Source organism: Dermochelys coriacea, chromosome 8 (assembly GCF_009764565.3).
Source record: "Dermochelys coriacea isolate rDerCor1 chromosome 8, rDerCor1.pri.v4, whole genome shotgun sequence".
NCBI lineage: Eukaryota > Metazoa > Chordata > Testudines > Dermochelyidae > Dermochelys > Dermochelys coriacea.
Genome location: NC_050075.1, coordinates 3,927,179 through 3,944,535, shown reverse-complemented (window position 1 = coordinate 3,944,535; position 17,357 = coordinate 3,927,179). Strand labels below are relative to the sequence as shown.

The following is a 17,357-nucleotide window of genomic DNA, read 5'->3' as shown; positions in this document are numbered from 1 at the left end:
GCTGGTCCCTTCCGCCACCCTTTGGTGCGGGTGGGTGTGAGGCGAATGGGCGAGGGGGTAGGGAAACGCACCGAGCCCCTTTTGCTGCAGGGTGCAGCGGGGCCAAAGCGCCAGCGGCTCCACCCTCTCCTCAGCTTGCAAGATTTGCAAAGAGCTTTGCGACCCGGGCTTCCTGGAGCTGCGGGGGGGGGGGGGGAACCCTGGCTGGAGCGCGCGCGCGCGCGCCCCCCCTCCCGTCCAGCTGGCTCACGCGGGCGCGCGCACACACACACACACACACACACGCGCGCGCGCGCAGCAGGAGCCGGCACGTGGGCGCTGCTCCTGCTGCTGCTTTTTGCAGCCCGCCTAGCGCCTTCCCTCCCAGGGTTTGCCCGCAGCCCGGCGAGCCAGCAAGGGAGGGGGGGGGGCTCAGTGGCCGGGAGAGAGCGGGAACCCCGGCCCCACCCCATGCGTGCACCCCAGAGCGAGCCGCTCAGGCTGAGCCCCGCCGCCCCCCCGGCCGGAACGCATGTAGGAGCCGGCTGCATGGGCGCCCCGGGAAGGATGCTCGGGCTATAGGCGCCTGCCCCTGCTCGCGAGGAGCCCCCCAGGGCGCCCCCCGGCATGATCCCCTAACGGGGCTGGCCGCGTCTCTCTCGCCCGTCCCCCCGTGCGCCTGCCCCATGGACTTAGCTGCGGTCGCCGGCCGGAGCTCGTGAGCCTGGGCTGCCCGCCGCGCGGGGCCGGCCCCCGGGGTGAGTAACCGCGCGGGGCCCTCGGCCGCCCGCCCCGCTTCCCTGGCCCGCCGCGTGGGCTCGGGCTCCGCGGGACGTTTGTGCCCGCCCGGCGTTGGCTTCGCCGCCTCCCTCACAGGCGTCCGCGGCTCCCCGGCGGGGAGGCTCCGCGCCCGAGGGTGCTGCTTGGAGGGAGGCTCGTGGGCGACGTCGCTCCCGGCGGGTGGGCTCGGCAGCGGGGCCGCTGCCCCTGGCGCTCCCCTGGAGCGAAGCGGGGTTCCTCCCCGCAGCGCTCAGCCTGGCTCCCCCGGGCAGCCCCCCAGGTGGGGGGGCTATGCCCCTACAGCGCTTCTCCAGCCGGGGTACGCGTACCCCCAGGGATCTTCCAGCGGGGACAGCGGCTCATCTAGGTATCTGCCTGGTTTTACACCAGGCTGCCTACAAAGCACGAGCGAAGTCGGGGCAAACTGAGATTTCGTACGGGCAATGGCTTGTTTATACTGCGCTCTACGGTATGCGCTGCGATGGCCATGCAAACCTTCAGTTCCTATTTTCTGTGGTAAAGAAGAGAAAGTCCACAGTTGTTCAGCCCGAGTGTGCCTGTGGCCGTTTTGTATTTTTATGTCCGGTTTTGTAAGCAAGCCGTTTTTTAAAGGAGGTGAAACTTGGGGGTGCGCAAGACAAATCAGGCGCCTGAAAGGGGGCCGGTCGTCTGGAAAGGTCGAGAGCCCCTGGTCTAGAGCACAGGGTGTACTTCGCTAGGGATCAGTGGAAACAGCGCAGGAGAGAAGCAGACTGCAGAATGCAACGCATTAGAGGCAGGTCACGCCGGCTGACTATTAAAAGTGTGTGTGTGAGTGTCCGAGAGAGTTGGCCGTGGAGGAGCAGCAGGTGATCTGAGTCAGGGGTGGGGCTGAAGTCACTGCCAATGGGAAGACTCTTGTGCCTTGACACACAGCAAGGGACGCGTGGCTCTGGTTATTCCAGCCCCTGCCCAGCTCTTGGAAGGATGAAGTAATGGGTCTGGTTGGCTTGGCAGTGACCAACAGGTGGTGGTTTGGCAACTGATCGTTCTGCCTTCCTCCGTGGGGGTGCTAGGGGAAAAGGGTTCCCGATTGACACCTGCCACTGCTTTTATGTAGTATCTTGAATGGACAAAGAGATGTATGCTTTCCCTTCCGATTGACTTGTGCTAGACTGTATGCTGTCCAGATGCCATTGTCCTGAAGGTGTGCTGCGAAACAGCAAACTCCCTGTTGGATCGCTTTAATTGTTTTTGCAAGGATGATATGAACTTCAGGGCTACTGAGATGGAACAATAGAAGATTGCAGATTGGTGTCTTATAAATGTAATGTGTGTTTTCCCCCCCCCCCCTCCTATCCCAAAAATGTATCGGATAGGTCTAGGGAGAATAATGGACTTTGAATCATAAACCACGGAACTTCAGGAGCTTGTTGGTTGCATTGATACGACACTTAATTTTTTGGTGACTTTTCTGAAAGTGCAACTGCTATTCTAGCAGAAACTCTTGAATGTGTAGCAGTAAGAATGACCATTGAAGTGCCTTTATTTTAATTTCATTTTTAAATTCAAGATCTAAAAGGTAAAAAAAGCTTAAATACTATAATCATGTAGCTATGAAGCCCCTCACACCCTTAAGTCAGGTATCTTCTGTTAAGTCAGCTGTTGAAAACACACGTTCACGTGATGGCATCTCAGATTTTTTCTGGGGGCAGGGGGGAAGGGTTCAAATTGAATTGTCCAGATTAAATCAAATGAATTGCTTAGTATTGGGCAAGGTTGATAAATGAACCACTAAATCAGCACCTGCATGGTGTCTCATTGAAAAGAAAAATGAGCAATTCTGAGCCATATTTGGACAGTGTAGGTCAGCCACGTATAGCTTACTGAACTAGGTACGCATGCTAGCAGGCATGCTTGTTCTGTGATGTGATATACAGGTAAGCATAGAAAAGTGCTCACATGTCCTGCACTGCAGGAGCATGTTCTGTAAAGGATCCTATATATTCAGTTGGCGTAAACTGGTATAGCTCCATTAACTTCAATGGACTCCTACCCTGCTTTACACCAAATGAGTATCTGGTCCCATATTTCTAGCTGCCTTGCTTAGAAAGCATAGAGGCAAAATTATACTGACTTCAGAGAGATAAGAGGTGTCATTTTGGCTCAGTAGAATCAAGATGGGGTAGTAAAAGAGAATCATCTGTCAGAAATACATTATAAAAACAGCTTAACATCTAAACTCTTTGATTAGAGCAGATACAGATGGTACAATGTTCTGTTTGCCATTGGAAAATGGGCTTTGTCTTAAGTTCTTAAAAATTCTCACCATGGAATATAAAGAAGTTTGACTTTATTCACACTTGCTATTTGTAGCTTCCAGAAATTTTTACTGTTCAGTCTTAAGAATCATGGATTTGATAGTATTAATGTATTCCATTTGCAACTGTTATTAATTTCTGTTATTTGCAAACACTTTCTTGTTAAAAAAAATTGTTTTGGGGGAAAATGTTACCATGACAGTTTTCTTGTTTTGCCAACAAAAACTCAGTGTTACAATGTGTAGAGAGATTTGTCAAAGGCCCAGAGAGCAGTTAGGTTCCCTGACTTTCAAGGGGAGCGTGACAGTAGATCGATTGGGATGGGCTGGAGAGAGTTCAAAGGCTAACTAACTCATTAGCTCAAATGGTACAAAGGACTCAGGAAGGCAGTGCAAAGGAGTGAGGGGAGGTTGGCTTTTAGAGCCAGAGTCATGAGGGAGCACTCCCTTCCTTGCCTTAGGAGCTGATGGCTCCGTGTTACTGGTGGGATGAGGCTACGTTGTGTATAAAGGCAGTGGAAAAGAACAACGTAAACAAATGGAATGAGGTGTTGTACTAGAAGATGGTCTCCCAGCCTTTTGTGGGCTACAGGGGAGGTAGGAGTGAGTCTGCTCTGGTGTAATGCAGGTATGCAGGCATCTAACTTCCCTTGGTGATTTAGAAAATCTCAATAATACATCAGAATAGAGCAAGAGATAAAACCTACAAGCTTTCAGGCAATCAGTGTTTTTTTCGGTTCAGTTGTTTACAGTTAGATGATGTTTGCTTTCCTTATAACATACCTATAGTGCTCTAGTGACCATGGTGTATGTTGATACAATGCACATGCACAGATCCTTTATAAGACAAGTTATAAAGGGGGTGCATTAAAAGTTGCTTGAGGAAGAAAGAGAAAGCGTATCGTACGCAGTGGCGCAGATGGTTGTGCCTGACCCTCAGAAAGAGGAAGGTTCTGTATATGGAGATGTCTTTATATATCTATAGCATGTCATGGGACCTTGTCCTCTCTTTCTCGTGAGCTAATACGTCTCCAAATGTTCTCTGTGCATCAACAAAACCCAATTATAACTAAATAAAAACTCGCCTAATTGCCCTTAAAAATCAGTATAGCACATACTTAACTGAAAGCTTGTTATATGCTGCATAAGGTTATTTTGTTGTTGTCTGTCTTGTCATTCTTCTTTGAAATCGTAATGCATTCTTTTGCTACTTTGACAGTGACTTTAACCTTAATTTATCGGTAAATGGTAACTCTATGCTGGGCTAATCTGAAAAGCCACTGATATTTAATTGAACTGTTTTGATGACTATGGAAGAAATATATTAGGGACTAATGTGCATTGATAAAACCTCCGGGACACACATCTGGCATTGAAGTTTTTTATGGGAAGATTACTTTCCATGCCATCTACTTCTGCCTTTATTACTCCCGAGGAAATTCTGCACCAAAGAAATTAAAATTCTGTGCACAATATTTTAAAATTCTGCAAATTTTATTTGTCAATAAATACATGTGAAGGCTCCAGCATGGCAATGGGGAGCACAGGCCACTGGCTGCATGGAGGTGGGAGATCACCCTCTAGTCCCCCCATCCCGGGACAGGGACTCTGCGGTGAGGCTGCAGCCGACCCTGACACAGCACAAGTGCTGGGCATGCCCCAGAAACACCCGAAGGCCCTACCCCTGCACGCCAGGTTCACCAGATATGGGCAGGCAGGCAGGCTCAGCCCTGCAGGATACAAGTGTGGAGGGGCTCAGTGTGGGGGGATCCAGGGTTGGGGTGAAGGAGTTCTATGTGGGGCAGTCTGGGTGTGGGCGGCTCAGTGCGAGATCTGGATGTACAGGGGCATGTTGGGGAGTTCTGGGTGCAGGGGCAATTGAACTCTGGGGGGAAGGGGTCCAGATGAAGGTGGTTGGGACTCAGCAGGGGGTCTAGGTGTAGGGAGCTTGGCATGAGGGTTCAGGTGTAGCTGGCTGGGGCTTGTTGGGGCAGGGCTCGTCATGGTGGGAGTTCAGTGGGCCTGCTTAATGGGGGAGCCCCAGCTGCTGGTAACTTGTGGATGCCGCATGCCAGGCTCCCAATTTCCCTATCCCCTTCTCTTCTTCTCCCCCACTGCTCCACCTCTCCCCACCGTCCCCTGCCCCTATTCACCTCCCCTCGCTCCTATATCCCCCGCCCCCTGCCCTGTCCCACTGCATCTTCCCACCACCCCACCCACTTTTCCTCTGCCCCCCTCTGGCCCTGCCCCACCCCACGGGCACTCACTGTTGTACAGAAACCAGGATGACTCTCAGCATACAGGCTGGTAGCATGACCGGCACTAGGACCCAGGAGGCGGTGTCCAGCTGCAGACTCAGCGTGTTGAGCATCATCCTCCTTCAGCTGGGCAGCTCTGCGCTCACAGAAATGCGGGGTCGGGGAGAGCAGTGGTATGTGGTCCTGTGTGCTTCACATGCCTTGCCTCTGTTTTGGGGGGCAGTGCTCCCCGCAAACAACGCCCATGGGTGTCCCCAGGCCCCACCCCCTCGTGGCTTCCCTTTGCTTCCTTGTCATTTTCTGCGGGGAAGCAAAGAAGTATGCATGGGGACATGAATTCTACGCATGCACAGGGGATGCAAAATTTCCCCAGGAGTACTTTATTTCACGTGTGGGAAGTTCAGGCCCCTTCATCTGATTTCTTTAAATCCGGTAGATACACTTGAAATGGGAATTATCTTTGCCTAAAAGCTTGTGTGTTACCACCACCATCTGAATTAATTTTTCTTTGACTGCCGGAGGAAGTGCATTTCTGTTTGAGTCCTCTTAGGTTGTGGACCATCAGCAACTAGAACCTGAAAGAGCAAGAAGTCCAAGTAGGCCCGAGTTAAGCATTAAGAAATGCTTAATATGTGATTGTCAAAACAGTAATTGATAGGATATACTGATGCTTCACTAGAAGGTTCTGACACCATATTACTTTAGGCATTGTTTGACAAACTTTGATTTACAATATAATTGAAAGTGGTTGAATTTTTGTATTCAGAATGAATATGCAGCAACTTTTGGCATTTAACCCCATAACTTTTCAAAACTATATGCAGCTAATAACCTGTCTGCTTGTCACTGATTCTGATGGGATAGGTGGTTCTGAAAATGTCTGCTCTTGTTTGAAAATTTAATGGTAGATGCTTATGCAGTAAAGGCTGTTTTAAGTTTGATATTTTTCACTGTTTTTTAGACAGGACTATACATTTTAACTATATGACACTTTATCAGGGATTTAAAATTAATCTGATCTAAAGTTTGCGATTTGCTCAATTTGGGACTAATGCAAAAAATCATGATAATAAATCCCAGGTACTAATAATGGTCTGATGTTTTAGGAACCAGTGGGAATCTCAGCTTCTAAATAGGAGGAAGTATTTGGGCAAAAATTTCTGCCTAGTATAAACTGGTGCAACTCTATGCAATGAGGCTGCACCAATTTACACCAGCAAAGAATTTGGCTCGTTGTTTCTAGCTCTGGCAGATCTTAAGGTATGAAACCTTGGGCCTGGGCCAGCCTCTAGTAGTAATCAGCTGAAAGAATTAAATTGACTACACTGGATCAGGCTCAAAATCACAGTTCTGGTGTCAGTCTTGACTTTTTCTCTCTTGGTTTCTGATATAATTTCATTGAGTTTTGGGAGAACTGGAAACCAATGATTTATATCCTTTGAGAGGTGAGGCTCCTGCTTTTCAGTGAATTTAAAGCAGTGAGGATCATTACCTTTTCCCAAGCACTGATGCTAGACCAGAGAGCAGAATAGCTGATCCCTGAATAATAAGAAAACCTTGGAAAATCTCAGTGACTCATCCCATCTAATCAGCAAATCCTGCGTGATCATTGCAAGTTTTCTGTACATATGTATATGTTTGTGAATCTCATATTGCAAGTATCACAGTTGGAGTTACTGCACCTGTATCCTCCCTTCTGTGATCCACTAAAGAAGTTCCCAGTCAGGTCCCAGGTCCTTGCTGTCACCTGTTTCTGGATAGGGACCCTTGTCCCACTCCCTTCTGACCTGGGGGTTTTAAGGCTACACAGCTCTGTGCCTTACACTATGCTATCCCTTGCAAGCCAGTCTGCCTAAAGGCCAGTGCCTTTGCTTCCTCTCCAAGGCCCACAAACAGTATACTGCCAGCAAGCACATTTCTAAGCAAGCACATTTATTCTTAAGGCAAGAGCATTACTGAGAAAACACATACAAACAATAAAAGTTCCTACACACAAGTTCCTTACCAGAGGTCACCCATCAGTCTTATGGGGTACTATTTAGTCAAAATCACTCCGTCCCTTAGACTAGGGCTGGGGCCCCACCTTGGACAGAAGGTCCTATCCGTTTGCTGGATCCGAAAGCAGGCCATGAGTCAGTTCAAGTTCATCCTCACCAAGAGCCCTTTTGTTGTCTGAGTCTCAAAACCCAGCTTGAACCAGTATACACGAATCATTCCGGTGTCAGTACCTCTCTAGAATTGTTTAGTCTCAGTGATTCACCTTAATCACTACCCACAGTTTTTTCATTCCTACAGGAGCTGTAGTAACCCTTGCCCATGGAGTAGAACACAATTGTATGTAAACCATTCATAGGTTTAATACAGTATGGTCCCCAAAGATATTGCATGCGACTACAAGATCTGTCACGGCGAGATCTTGTAGAACGCAGTGATTCCAGCACATTTATAAAGCGGTGTTATGTGGTGGCATTTTAGAATATTTGATGAGAAGATGAAAAAGATTGCTTCTGTATTACTCAGAGTACCACTGCCTTTTCAGACACACCTCCTCCGAGCTATGCGATGGTGTTTCAAGGAAGCTTAGAGACAGTGGAAGTTTATCTAAATTTTGTACACTTTGATGCTTCCCTTTGATGCAACCTCAAAGCACGATGGCATGGATCATCAACTGAGCACTAACAATAAGCCATGTCAGTTCCGCTAACGATGTGAAGGTTTTGAAATGTGCATCTTTGATGCATTGCATTCATGCTGGTGACTCTCTCTGTCCCTGGAGGCGATGGGGTGTGTCAGATTTGGCAGTCTAAATGTTTACACAAATATTGAAAATGGGAGCAGTGCCGGGTACAGTGATGAATTCTTAGCACCCGGTATTCTAGAATAAATTTTAGGATGTGAAATTACAATGTGCTGTTTTGCCAGTCCATTTATGGAGGGCACATCATCAACACACTGCATTGTGGTTACTCCTTTGAAAATACGACAGTCAGTGTTTTTTAATTGTACTGTTAACACTGTTCTGTGGCCCTGTGTATGCTGGAGATTTGCCTTGATTACTGTCCCTATTGACCAGCAGCCAGGGAAGTTGTACTGGCACATACACTTACTGTAAACAGGCTAAGCTGCTGTTTGTACCAGTGCAGCTAGTGATTGGCTGCCGGTGGCTGGAATCGGGGCAAAATGACTGGGTAGATAAAGCCTTAGATAAGATAAGGCCTTTCCTGGTGCCAGCCTAGGTAGTAGGGATCCCTCATGGTGGTCCAAGCGAGGTAACTCTGTGCCCACCTGCTTCATGACAGCTTCATTACTCCTCGTCGCGCTTGTATCACTCAGCTGAGGGACAGTGGATTGCTCAGTAGACATGGCTGGGCACCAGAGAGCTCCAGCACAAGGTCCATGTCACCCAGATTAGCATCATGGTAGGGGAACCCCAAGGCCACCTTTACAGGTTGAATTGTTTCTGTTTTTAAAGCTAGTCTCTAAAGATGGTCTCCTTTATTTCACTTCCGATCAAAATGCACTGCCTCACTGTGCAGGCTAATGGGCCCCTGGGATGGCAGTGCAGAGAGTTGAAACAAAAAAGTCTGGGCCAAAACATAGGTGCTATACTTATGCAAATTTCCCGCTGGAGCCAACAGAGTACTGAGTGAATAAGAGCTGCAGGATTCTGCCGGAAGTGACTGAAGCTTCACTGCACACGCATGGAATAATCTGTAGGTTTTTTTGTTTTGTTTTTGTTTTTAAGATTCAGTTGAATTATTTGAAGTACAAAAAGTGAGCAGCCTGCATTTTGCACTACAGACCCTATTCTTAGCTGGCAAAAATAGTTTTGTAGTTCAGTTGATCTCAGTGGATCTGCCAATTCACACCAGGTGAAGATCTGGCCTTGTATGTTTTGGAGAGTCCCTTAATTTTTTTTTTAATTATGGAAGAGTTGACAAAGCACTTGATTATGAGAGTAAAATTTATGCATGTGCATTGAGATATGCTTTCTTAACTCCCCCATATCACTGAATGCAGAAATACGGGAAAAACCGAAGGTTGTGGAATCTCTATCATTGGAGGTTTTTAAGAACAGGTCAGACAAACACCTGTCAGGAATGGTGTAGATAATACTAGTCCTGAGGGAATTCTGTGCCACTGCACATGCGCAGAATTCATGTCCCCTGCAGATTTCATTGGTTCCCCGCAGAAAAATGACTTTCTGACAGGGAAGCAAAGGGAAGCTGCAAGAGCAGTCACACACCACTCCCTAGCAGTGCAGGTACATCGTTTCAGGCACCTGGAGCAGCCAGCAGAGCGGTAAATCACTGTGGGGCTGGGGACACCCCACCCTGAACTGGGCTCAGCTGCTAGTCCCGGCTGGGCTGGAAGCAGGAGAGGATGGAACTTCCTCTTCCCCTGTAAGCAGTGGCTGGGTCTGTGTCAGACCCACCCCCAGAAACCTCCTCCAGCTGCAGGGAGCTCAGCATCTTCCCCTGCTTCCTGCCCCCATAGCTCCACAGTTGTGGGGGGAGGGATCACTGTACGGGGAGCTGCTCCCCCATCCACCCAGCCCTCCGTGCATCCGGACCTCCCATACCCAGACACCCCTGCCAAGCCTCACTTGATACATCCAGAACCCTCCTAGCCCTCCATACCCGAACCCCACTGCACTGAACCTCAACTCCTTCATCTGGAACTCACTAGCACCCAGACCCCTTGCCTCTGGACCTCCTCCCCTGCATCTAGACCACCCCTCATTGAGCTCCATGCACTCAAACCCAGACTCTGATGCCCCATCCCCTGCACCACCCTGAGCCCCAACATCCACACCCCACCACCACTGACTGCCGACTAGCTGCACCCAGATCCCCACCCCACCAAGCCCCACTCCCCCAGCACATAGACCCTTCCTTCTGAGATCTCCACATCCAGACCCCTCCGCTGAGCCCCAACCACCTTCACCTGGAAGCCCCTGCATGGTCCTCACATGCAGGGCTAGAGAGAGGTCTGCAGGCAGGATGATGGTGCTGTCCGTGGTAATTGTGAAAGGAGGTGTGTGTGTGGGGATGCCTTGTGAGAAATATTAAGAGCTCTATTTTAGCAGTTGAGCTGATAGCTAGAAATCCATGAGGAGATGTCAGAGAGTGATGATAACCATTTTTAGATGGGGCCAGGGGCGAATTTTTGCTACTCTTTGATCAAAGGTTGTGGATGGATAGAGTAATATTTTATAAATAAATTAAAGTGTACTTTAGGGTTTGATGGAATAAATTACAAAGGATGATGGTGAGGGGACTAAAACTCTTTTGGGGGCTCCCCTTTAGGAGAAACTTGCTAGCTTGGCACAATCTAGTGCATTTCAATCTTAGCGCAAACTGTATGCTCTCTGGAAGCGTCTGGGAGCCAGGGCTAAAGATTGCCACCTTGGCAAGGATTGTTCAGCAATGGGTATCGTTCCCTAGGGCTTCATAAATACTAATTTGGCCCATAGACACAATTCCTGTCTCCTACTGTTTTCCACTGTCCACCCCCTTTTAAAACAAACAAACAAACAAAAAACCCTGGGATTTGTTCTTAGGTTTGACTTCTGTCTGCAGATAAAACTAGTTCTGTTGCATTGTTAGAAACCAATCTATATCGCTGCTTCTAGCCTGGATGTGCGGCCAGCTCTATCCCAGTGCACAAGCTTCCTATATCACCTTCACATATCAGATGTACTCTGCTAGAAGCAGGCAGTGGGAGCTATCGTATTGAACTGATGCTATTAACGGCGGCAGAAACACCTCTCTCCTGAGGAGGGTTCATCTCTGCTGGATAAGGAGCTTTTTTTGTCAGGAATGGAGCTATAGCTGTTGGGATCACAAATGAGGAACCACCACTGGACGTTTCCTACAGCCTTGCTGACACTTGGCAAAGAGCTAATTAAATGAGAGCTGCTTTTTTTTTTTTTTTTGGAGCCACTGGATTGCTTCTTGCCTCAAAAAGAAAAGGAGTACTTGTGGCACCTTAGAGACTAACAAATTTATTAGAGCATAAGCTTTCGTGAGCTACAGCTCTGATCCGATGAAGTGAGCTGTAGCTCACGAAAGCTTATGCTCTAATAAATTTGTTAGTCTCTAAGGTGCCACAAGTACTCCTTTTCTTTTTGCGAATACAGACTAACACGGCTGCTACTCTGAAACCTGTCTTCTTGCCTCACTTCCTGATAAAAGCATTTCATACGGTTTGTCCCACTCCAATAACTTTTTGAAGTCCATCAAATCTGTGTATAGCAACAGTCCTGGATTTTTATTCCAGCTTTTAAGATTCAGTGTGGTCTGCTACAAATGTAAGATCTAAAGAATGGCCTTGTTGACCAAAGCTCTGTCTGCATCTGAGACTATTCCAGGTGTGTCTGACAGTCATCGGCAATGGGTATAGCTGTAAGGCTGGGTATGGAAGGCTTGACTTGAGTTTTGAAAATCATGTGGAACAGAGATTTTCAGTTTTTCTAGTCTTTGAATTGCCTCAGCTGTGAGACTCTTTGTACATGCTAAGTGAGAGGCTTCTGGTGCAAAAGGTTAGCATGCACCTCTACACGCTTCAGATCTACTTTCTGGGCTTAAGGGGGATGTAAGTATAAGATAGATCTTGTGCTCTCAAGGCTAAATTTCACTCTTCTTACTATTCTTAGGACCATGTAAAAATTTAACCATGATTTTAGTTATCCAGTGTCATCCAGATTCCCAGAACCCTAGCTTCTAAACTACATTGCTGCTTATATTTTGTTTCTCCAAATCTAGATTCTGAAGTCAGACTAATATAATGTTTAACTGAATCATACTTTTCACCACGTCATTGAGACCGCGCATGGGTTGCTGATCTTGTATAGTATGGCTTGATGCTCTGATTGCAAAATGGTCCTGAATAGCTGGATTGTTTTTCAGTTTCATTCGTAGAGAGCCTGCGCTAGCATTTTGTATAAAATCATTAGCTATATTGCTGATTTGAGGCAAGCACTAGGAAATCTACTATTTGCCCTCTGTTCCTGTTTATTAGGGTATGTCACAGCAGCTTTGCCTTGCATGAAACAAAAATGTGATTAATGTGGTGGGGGGGGGGGATGATCAAACAGCAGTGTGATGCTTTGATAAATTGATTGTTTTAGTCTATTATTTTATATGTTGCCAGAAATAGATACTTGAGAGAACATAGGAGACTTGAACCAGGTATTCAGGAGCTGGATTTGAACCAGCCAATAGTGAAGGGGCTGATTCTGCAGTGATTGATGTCAGTGGAAATGTTAGAGCAGAATCAGGCTTGGAGTCATTAACTACTAAGAGATGATCATTTCTGAAAGTGTGAATACAAGACTTTTTTGCATTGGCTTGGTTGTCTAAGAAACAAATCTGTCATTTGATTTTTTTTTTCTGTTTAAATCTTCATTGAGAGAACTTTTTGACTGCTGCGCAAGGACAGCTTCCAGATTCATCTGCCAAAATGGGTCTGGTTTTTATTAATGAGAATCATAGCCCAGATCACTTGTGTAGACTGGAGCCCAGCATGCTGTTACACGCTTTAATTTCACACACAGAAAAATCACTTTGAGGTTTAGTCTTTCATTTAGTGTTACAGATAACAAGCTTTCCAAGTCTGTTGGGGGGGAAGGAGGGAGGAAATGTGTGCATCCACAGTAAAACTATTGAAAACTAAGGTAATGATGTCATCTTAGATGGATACATTTTCAGAAGGCCTTTTGTGGAAGTTAGCAGAGTTTAAAGATGAGTGCGTTGAAACATTATTACCAATTACACTTCCTTGTTTCATTGTAATGCTCTTACTTCTGACAAGGGATTTAAAAAGAAAATTCATTTTATATTAATATATTAAAATATTCTAAGGTAAACATGTGGAGAATGTTACAGGCCCTGTTAGTTGTTTGAGTTGGAAACAACAGAATACCTTAATCAAAACACATCATGTTAAGTATTCTTGACTGCAGTATATACTAAAGATTTACATCTTGTTGTCTGAGTAAGAACTCAGCAAAGGAAGGCTGTGTGTTTAGGTTTCATGACGAGAGAGCAATAACGCAGGTATGAAGTCTGTTGAGTGGTTTTTGGTTTTGTTTTTTTTTTTTTTTTTAGGCTAAAAGGACAAATTCCTTCAGAAAGCTCTTTCTCAGATGTTGAAATAGGTTATTGGTCTTCCTGGGTCATATTGTGAGAGAGAATTGTGTGGGATCATCTCTTAAAGAAGTTTTTGACTTGCCATGATGCTAGCCTCATCATAAGTTCTTATCTTCACGATGATGTCGTCGTTGTATTCCCTTGCTAATGGAATAGACAAATAATATTTCTTTGTATTGTGATAGTCCCCAGAGATCCCAGTTGTGGAATAGGGTCCCCTTGTGCAAGGCATACAATAATACAGATGTCAATTAGTGGTGAGGGTAATACCAGTCAAATGTCGCCCTTTAACGAGGGTAGGTTTTTTTAATCCTTTGGGGCCATAAACCTTCCCTGCAATTAATTCTTCCAGCTTGGGGTGCAATTCTGGGAGGGCATGACAGGCTGGGGGTGTAGTTGCTTGGGGGTGTGTTTGGGGGACAGAGGTGATAGCTTGGGGGTGTGAAGCTGATGGATGGGTGCAGAGTTCCTTGAAGTTGTTAGATTAATCTATTGATTTCTTCCCGTCCTCATCTTTCCCCCAGTGTGTTTGTGTGGTTTTTTTTTTTTTTTTTGGTCCATATAAGTGATTTAATGAAAACAGGGGTGGGAGGAAAGAATTGTTGGCTGTTGCATCGATTGGGTTCTCTGATCTCAGTAAACAGCCTGGAGTGGATTTTGGGATTGGCTTTTGGTGGCTGGAAGAAGGATTGTGTTCCCGCTGCCCGTTACTCCAGAGATACTCTGGCAATGAGGTTGTATGGAGTCGAGGGTAGATGAGTCCTGTGGGGTGTTGGTTACATACATGCTGGCTGTCTCTCTTCAGCCTTTGATGCCTCTCTGCTCTCAACCACAGGCCATTCTGTCTCTCTGGCTGGCACCTTTGATCCAGCACCAGCTTTCTCTCTCACGGTGGCAGCTTCGGCTCTTCAGGAAAGCAAATCCCAGCTCTCTGCAGTACCCCGGGCCTAGCTCTTTTGAACATGGGCATTTGTGTGGACTCAGATACTAAATGGCTCGTTTGTGGAAAGCACAGGTTTACATGAGATGTTCATGTACGTATCAGGCATACGCTGTTGGCCTATACGTTTCTCAACTAACGCTATTTCTTAAATTGGTGAGGAAGATGGTGGTGAAAATTGAATGATATTTTACTCTACCCATAATCCCCTTCTCCCGCCCCCCCACAGGACAAACTGAGGCAAATAGATTTTGTGAGACTGAAGTGCATCAAATTCTAAAACTAGCAAATGCACAGGGTATTCTATTGACATCTAAGGAGCTTTTTACTTTGGTATCTAAGTGACAGCATATTAAAGATAGATTTTGTGCCTGAGTTAATTGGTAGCCATGTATATTCTATTTTAAAAACCTTCATCTGCTTTGTATAAAGTATGGGCTTAAATACAAAACTGAGACCACTGTTTGGGGAGTGCCAGCATCCTTGGCAATGTCCTTTTAATTGACTGCAGTGTGAAGCTGTATGTGTTCAGTCAAATACCTGGAAAAAGGATCCTGAGCCCTGGTCTACACTAGGCGTTGAGGTCGAATTTAGCAACGTTAAATCAATGTAACCCTGCACCCATCCACATGACGAAGCCCTTTTTTCGACTTAAAGGGCTCTTAAAATCAATTTCCTTACTCCACCCCCGACAAGGGGATTAGCGCTGAAATTGGTTTTGCTGGGTCGAATTTGGGATACTGTGGACGCAATTAGATGGTATTGGCCTCCAGGAGCTATCCCAGAGTGCTCCATTGTGACCGCTCTGGACAGCACTCTCAACTCAGATGCACTGACCAGGTAGACAGGAAAAGGCCCACGAACTTTTGAATTTCAATTTCCTGTTTGGCCAGTGTGGCAAGCTGCAGATGACCATGCAGAGCTCATCAGCAGAGGTGACCATGATGGAGTCCCAGAATCACAAAAGAGCTCCAGCCTGGACCAAACGGGAGGTATGGGATCTGATCGCTGTATTGGGAGAGGAATCCGTGCTATCAGGACTATGTTCTAGTTTTCGAAATGCCAAAACATTTGTGAAAATCTCTGAGGGCATGAAGGACAGAGGCCATAACAGGGACCTGAAGCAGTGCCGCGTGAAACTTAAGGAGCTGAGGCAAGCCTACCAGAAAACCAGAGAGGCGAACGGCCGCTCCGGGTCAGAGCCCCAAACATGCCGCTTCTATGATGAGCTGCATGCCATTTTAGGGGGTTCAGCCACCACTACCCCAGCCGTGTTGTTTGACTCCTTCAATGGAGATGGAGGCAACATGGAAGCAGGTTTTGGGGACGAGGAAGACGACGATGATGAGGTTGTAGATAGCTCACAGCAAACAAGCGGAAAAACCAGTTTTCCCAACAGCCAGGAACTGTTTCTCACCCTGGACCTGGAGCCAGTACCCCCCGAACCCACCCAAGGCTGCCTCCCGGACCCACCAGGCGGAGAAGGGACCTCTGGTGAGTGTACCTTTTTAAAATACTATACAAGGTTTAAAAGCCAGCATGTTTAATGATTAATTTGCCCTGGCATTCGTGGCTCTCCTGGATATACTCCCAAAGCCTTTGCAAAAGGCTTCTGGGGAGGTCAGCCTTATTCCATCCACCATGGTAGGACACTTTACCACTCCAGGCCAGTAGCACGTACTCGGGAATCATTGTAGAACAAAGCATTGCAGTGTATGTTTGCTGGCGTTCAAACAACATCCGTTCTTTATCTCTCTGTATTATCCTCAGGACAGTGATATCATTCATGGTCACCTGGTTGAAATAGGGTGCTTTTCTTAAGGGAACATTCAGAGATGCCCATTCCTGCTGGGCTGTTTGCCTTTGGCTGAACAGAAATGTTCCCCACTGTTAGCCACGTGGTGGGGAGAAGCAAAATGCGACCTTTTAACGAAAGCACATGTGCTATGTATGTAATGTTAACAGCAAGGTTTACCGTGAAAGAGCGTACCCATTGTTCTATAAAATGTGTCTTTTCAAATTGTCTTTTTTTTTTTCAAATTTCAAAATGTCTTTTTTTTTCTCCACCAGCTGCATGTGTTTCAAGGATCATAGGATCTTCTCCTTTCCAGAGGCTAGCAAAGATTAGAATGCGAAAAAAATGCACTCGCGATGAAATGTTCTCTGAGCTCATGCTGTCCTCCCACACTGACAGAGCACAGACGAACGCATGGAGGCAGACAATGTCAGAGTGCAGGAAAGCACAAAATGACCGGGAGGAGAGGTGGCGGGCTGAAGAGAGTGAGTGGCGGGCTGAAGAGAGGGCTGAAGCTGAAAGGTGGCAGCAGCGTGATGAGAGGAGGCAGGATTCAATGCTGAGGCTGCTGGAGGATCAAACTAACATGCTCCAGCATATGGTTGAGCTGCAGGAAAGGCAGCAGGAGCACAGACCGCCGCTACAGCCCCTGTGTAACCAACCGCCCTCCTTCCCAAGTTCCATAGCCTCCTCACCCAGACGCCCAAGAATGCAGTGGGGGGGCCTCTGGCCACCCAGCCACTCGACGCCAGAGGATTGCCCACGTAACAGAAGGCTGGCATTCAATAAGTTTTAAAGATTTAAAGTGCTGTGTGGCCTTGTCCTTCCCTCCTCCACCACCTCTCCTGGGCTACCTTGGTAATTATCCCTCTCTTTGTGTGATGAATTAATAAAGAATGCATGAATGTGAAGTAACAATGACTTTATTGCCTCTGCAAGTGGTGATCGAAGGGAGTTGGGGAGGGTGGTTAGCTTACTGGGAAGTAGAGTGAACCAAGGGGCGGGGGGTTTCATCGAGGAGAAACAAACAGAACTTTCACACCGTAACCTGGCCAGTCATGAAACTGGTTTTCAAAGCTTCTCTGTTGTGCACCGCACCCTCCTGTGCTCTTCTAACCGCCCTGGTGTCTGGCTGTGTGTAACCAGCAGCCAG

The 17,357-nt window shown here is 47.0% G+C and overlaps 1 protein-coding gene across 1 annotated transcript in view; it reads left to right on the top strand.

Annotated features, from left to right (window-relative positions):
- The first annotated feature begins 402 nt into the window (after positions 1-402).
- Positions 403-17,357, top strand: part of SGCD (sarcoglycan delta) — a 532,111-nt gene continuing 515,156 nt past the window's right edge. The window contains exon 1 of the mRNA XM_038414953.2: positions 403-737. The gene's annotated coding sequence lies outside the window, so the exon portion shown is untranslated. The remainder of the gene's footprint in view (positions 738-17,357) is intronic.